The following is an 8,217-nucleotide window of genomic DNA, read 5'->3' as shown; positions in this document are numbered from 1 at the left end:
GGGGCTTTTCAAAATATATAGCTAGATGAAAGTAATCACATACATAGCTAGGCCATGTAAAAATGTTCAAATTGCTAAGATTATGAGTATAACCGACACTGACTACTCTTTAGTTCAGTCCCCTGGTAACTGACTATCTTATGAATGTCGCAATTCATTCATTCATTTATTTATTCATCCATTCATTCAAGAAGCATGTAAATACTGACGGTCAGATGCCACCCATTGATAGTACTGTAATAAATAAAGCACAGACCTTGTCTTGCAAGAGCTCAAAACTGAGCAGCTGAGGCAGACTGACTTACCTCATCTAAGAGGAGGGCCACCTTGATTGCTTCCTAGTGATGGTGATGGGTTGCACTGACTCACAGCTTGCTCAGAGTTTGCTTGTGAACCAGGGCACTCATTTCCTAAGGCTAGTTGAGGGGGGTGCAAGGATTGTAGGAGAATGAATGAGCAGGGCCTCATAGGCACCATGTTCTTATCAAGTAGGCTGGTTGGACTCAGCTGTAATGTAATGTGTGATGATAGCAAAGGCTACAAGTCAAGGTGGTTTCAGTATGTTATACATGGATGTGGTGCTGGAGGATTGGATGGATTGCAATTCTCCATCACTAATGGGAGTGGGGTTCTTGGGGTAACACTAGAATAAGAATTTCCAGAGGCCCCATAGAAGGATGGGATGTGGGAAAAGGTTTTATTTTCATAGAGTTACGTCCTTCGGTTTGCAAAGTCCCATTATCTTTAAACCAGTCCTGGAAAATATGCAGCTGGGGCCTTAGCAGAGCCAAAAGCAGGGCCAGTGTCCAGAGTTTCCATGGTGGGGTTGGGTCCAATGTAGCATCAGGCTAGTTAAAGTCCATTAGTTTATTGTGTGGAGTCCGCATGGCTATGGATCACATGGGCAAATGCAGAGTGTGCAAGCCCCGCAAGACAGGAGTCAGTCACAAACAGCGAGAGAGAGGGAGAGAGAGGGGGAGAGGGAGAGGGAGAGGGAGAGGGAGAGAGAATTCCCTTTGTTGCAGTGGTCACGCCTATTCTGGCCACTGACTTGTTTTCAGGTGTGACTGACAGGTAAGCTCCTTCTCACGTCACCTAGACCTTACTGGGCATGTGTCTATATTACAGCTTCCCTTTGTTGCTTTCCAGTTAAATAATAACCAGGTTATTATAATGGTATCAGATGAAGAACCAGATCCTTGATAGTTGATCCTACATTGAGGGCACTGTGAAGGTGGTAGGCAGCTACCATTGCTGTGCCACTTTAGAGAGGACTTTGAGCCCTAGCGGACAAAGTTCAACATATAGCCAGCGATTCATGCATCATTTCTAAAGAAGTGCATTCATCTCCACTTCTCCATTCACTGCTTATCCCCAAAGGTTTTGGTTTAAAAAAGCAAAGCTCCAAATATCCGAACTTTCTCCCTCCAGTGCTCAGCTTTGGGATGCAGGTTTCCTTGGTTAACACACATTTCCAATTTAAAGACTAAATCAAAGCAAACGTATTTTAAGATTTCACTGCCCTGTTGTTTTCATTTTTTCCAGAGCAATGGCTGTTCCACTGTAGTAACCAGACCACACTTTTTATTTTTAATGTTATTTTCACCAAAGAAGAGGCACAGAATCACAGGATCCTTTCTCAGGTTTAATCCTGACATCTTTCTCAGAATGTTTGTCTTTTACATGACAAGCTATCTTTTACATGAGTAATAATTAGGAAAAAAGAAACAAGAGAAATGAATTGTCTTTATTTTCAAATAGAATTATTTATGAAAGCACATGCACACAATATATTTGAAACCACGAAAAGTTCTCATATGTATTTTGAAAATTTACAGCAATTAAGGCATAAATAGTAAAACACAGAGAAGCTAGCCAGGAAGCTGATTCCAGAACACAAACAAGAGTATATGACAAAGGAACTTTACAAATCATTGCTAATGGGATGAATTTATTTAATGAATTATTTAATGAATGATGGTGGGAAAATAGACTACCTGGGAGAAGTCTCAGATTATATTTACTTTCACCATTGAAGGTAAAGGCATGTCAAAATTAATTCCGGGTGGAATAACAGAGAAATGTAAAAATGAAACCATAAAAAAAAATCCAAAAGAAAACATAAGGGATCTCAGAGTAGAAAAGGATACTGTAATTTTTTTTAAATCATTGGAAGAAATTAAAAAGGAAAATATCAGTAGATTGAATTATATAAAATATAAAACATTTTTTCGTCAAAATATCAAGCAAAATTAAAACATAACAAGCAGCAATCAAATATATTAAGAGATTTTAAAATGTAAAATGACAAGTGCTTTGTAACAATAAAAATGAGCAAAAGATGGAAAATACAGTAATAAAATACATGTAAAATATTTCAAACACACAAGTGACAAAAATGATTATTTAGATGTGATTCTGTGAGTCCATTTTTTATTTATCAAACGAATAAAGATTAAAAAATAATAGTTAACACTAAGGTACATCTGATGCAGGAAAACAAGTCCTTTCTTGTACTCCTGATGAATGGGTAAATTGACAAAATCCTTTAAAAAAATTGTCAATATATATATATATATATATATATATATATATATATATATCAAGAGTCCTAAAAATACTTACACCCTTTGCTCTAATAATGTCATATCACGAAGTAACTGTAGAAGTGCAGACCAATCTATAAAGACTGGGATGTTCACTTCAGCATTATTTATAATACTGAAAAACTGAAGGCAAGTTAAATGTTCAACAGACAGCAATCATTAACAACATTTCCAAGAAAATGGAATATTACACAGCTAGTGAAATTGTGTTTTCTTTTCTTCTTTTCTTTTTTTTAGTAAAGAAAAAGTAGGGATTAACACACCCTTTTATTTTTATTTGTTTTAAAATATTTTTATGGTTTAAAAGTGTTTGAATTTTGTAATTCTTAGTAGGAAAACATCATCTGAATGGATTTTATCCATTGGGTGATCTAAGTTGCTTTTCCTTCAGTGAGGGCTTTATTTGTCAGAGAGGCACTATGCTTGACCTCCAAATTTGGCTGACAATTTACTGATGAGATTCATAACTTTTGGGTGCCTCTGATAATTTGGCATTTTTGCAGGGTTCTGGGCCACATGCTGGAAGTCCACCATGACTTCTGGATCCTGCATGGCTGCTAGAACCTCTGGATCACTAAGAATTTCATTGAGCTCAGGTATCCCTGCCATTCAGGCATGCCTCCTCTCAGTCAGGCAAGCCCCAGGAAAGCCACCTGGAAAAGAGACACGTTGAGCTCCTGATTGTCTTCAGGCTGCTTCTTCCCTCTGGGCTCTCTCATGTTCTTCAGAGCCTTCTTAACCCTTTCCAGTCTTTCTTTGATCACTCACTCTTCACATTTTTGCTCATACTTTCTGGATGTTCTGCAATTTTCTGGGTCCTTGGTTTAGCTTCCTTCAGCAATGTACCAGCATCTTCATCATATTCCAATTTACATGCAAGGGCAAGGCCATGTGCTGCTTCTTTGCATGGCCCAGAAGTCTGTGTGCTTTCCCTCACCACTTGTCAGGCTGAGCTGAATCAGGATCATTTCAATTGCTCTGCCACAGTCTCTGAGGCAGCATTTGGCTTCTGTAATTTGGTGAAGACTCTGGTTCTCTTGGCATACAGAATGGCCAAGTGAGGATTCAGCTCTTTGGCATCTGTGAACAAGTCAATGGCTTTCTGTAGATCACTGTCATTTAGGGCATAAGTGGCAGCCTGATCCATCATCTCTTCGGTTATCTCTACATTTTCATCTTCCATTTCTTGAGGGATGTGGTGTCTGGTCCAAGCACACCTTTGCTGTCAGTTTCTAGATCACTTTCCTCATATGATGGTTTCTCTGTTCTGTGTTTTCCTGCCCTCCTAATATCTCTTTTCTCTTCCTTAATATTTTCTTCTGATTTAGTTTTATGAATAGCAGGTGGTGATTTACTCCTCCCCCCTGTCCCCCGCCCCGACCCCGCACTCCCCTTCCCCTCCCCCTCTATACTCACTCCTTCAGGAAGTGCATTCCCCGGGTGCAGAGCGCTGGAATCCTGCTTACACCTTTTCAGGAAGGCCCGAAGCTCGCTCATGGTCTGGAGGTGGAGAGCATGGCTGAGGCCCCATTCCAGGCCCAGGTGCTACAAGGAGAAGGGGGAAATCATGTTTTCAAAGAATATACATTGACAGTAAAAATAGATACACTTGTGCCATTTTTGAAAAAACATTATGTTTAGAAATAAACAGGAAGGGGAGGGGGGTGGGAGAGGTCAATGGGGGAAAAGGGAGACATATGTAATACTTTCAACAATAAAGATTAAAAAAAATAAAATAAAACAGGAAGACAACATGCCAAAATGTTAATAGTGGCTATCACTGGTTGATGAATTGCAGCTTTTAGATTTTGCTATCTTCCAGATTTTCTAGAATAAACCTGTCTCATGTGATACAGACTACAAGTAAGAATGAAATGGAACTAAGTCACAATGTTTATTTCAGTAAGCTGAAGAGCACTGCCCACATGAGTTTTTGTTATATTTATTGTCTATTACCGAGTCAGACAATCCAAAGGCCTTTAACTAGAATTCAAGTCCCTTCTTGATGGGTTCCCTACCTACTTTTCTTTTTATTTCTTTTTGCTCCCAGCTCATCCTCTGGCCCTCCAGACTCAGACCTGCTGGTCCCCAGACCCTTCTGCCCATCTGGAATTTCCTCAGTGCTGCTCCCTGCACATCCAGGCTCCTGTGGTCACCTCTGTTGCAAAAACATCCTCCCAACCCAGCCTCTGAATTCCTGCAAGCCTTTCTGACATTTCCTTGTCATCTAACTGTCTTCTGTGGCTGCCTGTTTCTGAAACTAGATTGCAAGTACCCACAGAGCAGCCACCGTGTGCCATCTGGTACAGTACTGGGTATACAGGAGGTAGTCTAATACCCAGTAGTGCTCAGTAAGAATTGCTGGTTATCTCATTCCTAATCTAATTGTGGTAATGCCGTTTACCACTGTTTGGAAAACATGTTTTGGTATGTCTCCCTTCCATCCCCCCCCCCCCCCCCGAATAAACTCATTTACAGACCAATGGACAATCGGTGAGCCAATGAGCATCCCAGATGGGATGGAAAGTGGCTTAGTGTCCTCCTCACTCTTTCTGTGCTGTTTCTAGATGTCCATGATGGTAAGAAATCACTTTCTATATTAGCTCCAGGTAAGCGCTTGGACTCTTCTCCTTTTAACCTTGCAAAGGAGAGGGGATTATAAAGTATAAAGACTTCTTTTTACTACCCTTTAAAATAAATGAAGTCATCCTTCAGTTTAGTTACTAGAGTTTTAGGGATGGTGGGGCCTACCTCACAGAGCCAGTGCCAGCTGTGTTTATACCAGAAATCAGGGTTGGAATGGTGGCAGGAACTGTGGGCCACAAGATATAGACAAAGGGTCACAGACAGAAGATTCTTGGGGCGGGCAGGCAGCACACACAGGCACTAGGCTGGGGGTGAAGCCAGAGGCCAGGGGTGAGGCCTGAGATGGATTGATTGTGGAAGTTCATGACATACAGGGTTTGAGACCCATCATTTGCTCAGGTCCTTAGAGGAACCCTAGCAATTTTATAGTTAAAACTGGAGGTCCGGTGCATGAAATTTGTGCATGGGGTGTGTGTGTTCCTCAGCCCAGCCTGCACCCTCTCCAATCTGGGACCCCTCAAGGGATGTCCGACTGCCCATTTAGGCCCGATCCCATCCCACTGGGATTGGGCCTAAGCAGGCAGTCAGACATCCCTCTCACAATCCAGGACCGCTGGCTCCCAACCGCTCGCCTGCCTGCCTGCCTGCCTGATTGCCCCTAACTGCTTCTGCCTGCCAGCCTGATCACCCCCTAACCACTCACCTGCCAACCTGATCGACACCTAACTGCTCCCCTGCCAGCCCAATTGCTCCTAACTGCCCTCCCTTGCTGGCCTCGTCACCCCTAACTGCCCTCCCCTGCAGGCCTGGTCACCCCCAGCTACCCTCCCCTGCAGGCCTGATCGCCCACAACTGCCCTCTCCTGCTGGCCATCTTGTGTCCACATGGGAGTGGCCACCTTTGACCACATGGGGGGTGGCCATCTTGTGTGTTTGAGTGATGGTCAATTTGCATATTACATCTTTATTATATAGGATTGCCAAAATGCTAAGTTGATTTATTTTTTTAGAGTGGTCACCCCCAAGTTACATAAGCTTCAGGTTCTACAAAAACCTGGGTCAGCATCTAGTAGAACTCTGGTGGTTGGAGTGCCCTGCCTCAAAGTAGGACTATTCAAGTGATGACAGCTCATCAGAAGTGTTGCCAGAGCTTCTGATTTTGCAAGAGCAGCAAGGAATCCAGGTGTTTGTATGAAATCACCTACATTTTAAATGTTGGCAACTTAAAACAAAAACAATCTTCGGCCAAAACAAGTCTTATCTATCGGCTCAAGTGAGCCCATGGGCTGCCAGGCTGTAATTTCTGGTTATTTGAGCCCATAGGAATTATAGAGTTGCCAAATGCTAAGGATACCTGTATGGCAGGTACATCTACTCTCCTTGTCCTCTGCACATTAAGAACAGGTTTGGCCAGGTCTAAACCAGGGAGCTGTGCTCTTTTCCATGGCTGCAGCCAACAGCCAGACATTTTCTAAGTGTTTGCCACTGTTACAGGGCAGGGAGCTAACCAAGGCGGTAGATGAAAGAATGGTGTAAATTCATCCTCACAATTGGCAAAGCCAACCGAAGTATGTGGCCCACAGTGATGGAGCAGCAAAGTTACCCTTGAACATTTGAGGACAATGAAGGTAGCTATTCTTCTCGGCACAGATTGGTCTGGAAGGTGGCTACTTTGTGCTCCCTTGTAGGGCTGCATCCAATGATGATTGGAGAGCTTTATGTAACTGCTTAAAGGAACAGCAAGTCTCTTATCTGTAACCCCCAAATCCTCCTGAGGCCATGCAATTCATCATTTCATAACTGTGGCTTTCCACAATATGAACACCCTTGAGAGACTATAAAGGGTCCCCAAGATGAAGGGGATTTCTCCTGGGTACCATTTCATGTGCAGAGCGCGAGTGTTCTAATAACAAGCTCCTGGGGTAACAGAGGACATCAGGTGGGGCCACAGGCTGGGATTTGAGGCAGAACACAGTAGTAAGACCATGGGGGTGGGAGGGGGGGAGAGAGAGAGAGAGAGAGAGAGAGAGAGAGAGAGAGAGAGAGAGAGAGAGAGAGAAAGAGGAATGAGGGGTGGCCTGTGACAGCCCTGTGGGTGTCCCTGTGCTGTCAGCTCAGATTGGTGATAAAACTGCTTGGAGAAGCTGCATTTTCATCACTAATTAGCTTGTTATGGGATCTGCTTTGCCACAGAGTGGCTTTGGGGCTGCAGCTTGGCTTGCAACTTCTCAGTTGTGGTGACTAAAAGTGTCAAGCATGGGGCCATAGCCAAAGGGGACCTGTTGTCTAAACGCTACTTCTCAGGTTCTGACAAAGGCAGAAACTAAAGGAGAGGAGGGGAAACACAGAGGGTACAGGGGGCATTGCAGCACATCTGGGGACATCGGGAAACCCTGCTCTTGTGCCTGGGCTCCTTTTGGGACTGGACCTGCCAGAAAGATAGAAAAACCCCTCATCACTACCCAGAGGTTTAGCAGAACACTCCCACGCCTACTGACGCCTGCATCTCTCCATGGTTTGTTCTGTTCTAACCTCTTTATCTTGCCTCTGAGGCTTTGGGTCTGGTTATCTCAGGGCTGAACCTGGGCCGTCTGGTCCAGACTTCTGGTCTAGTGACCTTCCAACTACATCTTGCCCTTCCCTGCACAGGCTCATAGGGCTTCTATAAGTTGGGGACAGGAGCCAGAGACCCCTGGGAGGCTGTTTTGGTGTAGAATGGGGGGATATGCCATAGCACTGTGACTATTTCAGGGTCATGGCCATCTTTTCCTGCTCAATAGGGCTGGTGCTTAGGTCCAAGTACAGGGTTGTGCTTCTTGAAAGGACTCAATACACTGTAATTTCATGTAAGTCCATTTTCATCCTAGGTTTAAATAATCTTTATATTGTAAGAACCTGCAGCAAATCCTATCTAATAAAAGAGTAATATGCAAATTGACCATTACTCCAACACACTAGATGGCTGCCCCCATGTGGTCAAAGATGGTTGCCCCTATGTGGACACAAGATGGCCACCACAAGATGGC

General features: G+C 43.5%; 1 pseudogene across 1 annotated transcript; it reads right to left on the bottom strand.

The window, feature by feature from the left end:
* Positions 1–3,023: 3,023 nt before the first annotated feature.
* Positions 3,024–4,103, bottom strand: LOC308240531 (hsc70-interacting protein-like; annotated as a pseudogene). The gene has a single exon. The product of its transcript is annotated as a hsc70-interacting protein-like (transcript).
* Between the last annotated feature and the right edge of the window lie 4,114 nt (positions 4,104–8,217).

The sequence above is a fragment of the Plecotus auritus genome (genome assembly GCF_963455305.1).
Source record: "Plecotus auritus genome assembly, chromosome: 1".
In the NCBI taxonomy this organism is placed as follows: Eukaryota; Metazoa; Chordata; class Mammalia; order Chiroptera; family Vespertilionidae; genus Plecotus; species Plecotus auritus.
This window is presented reverse-complemented; position numbering and strand designations above follow the sequence as displayed.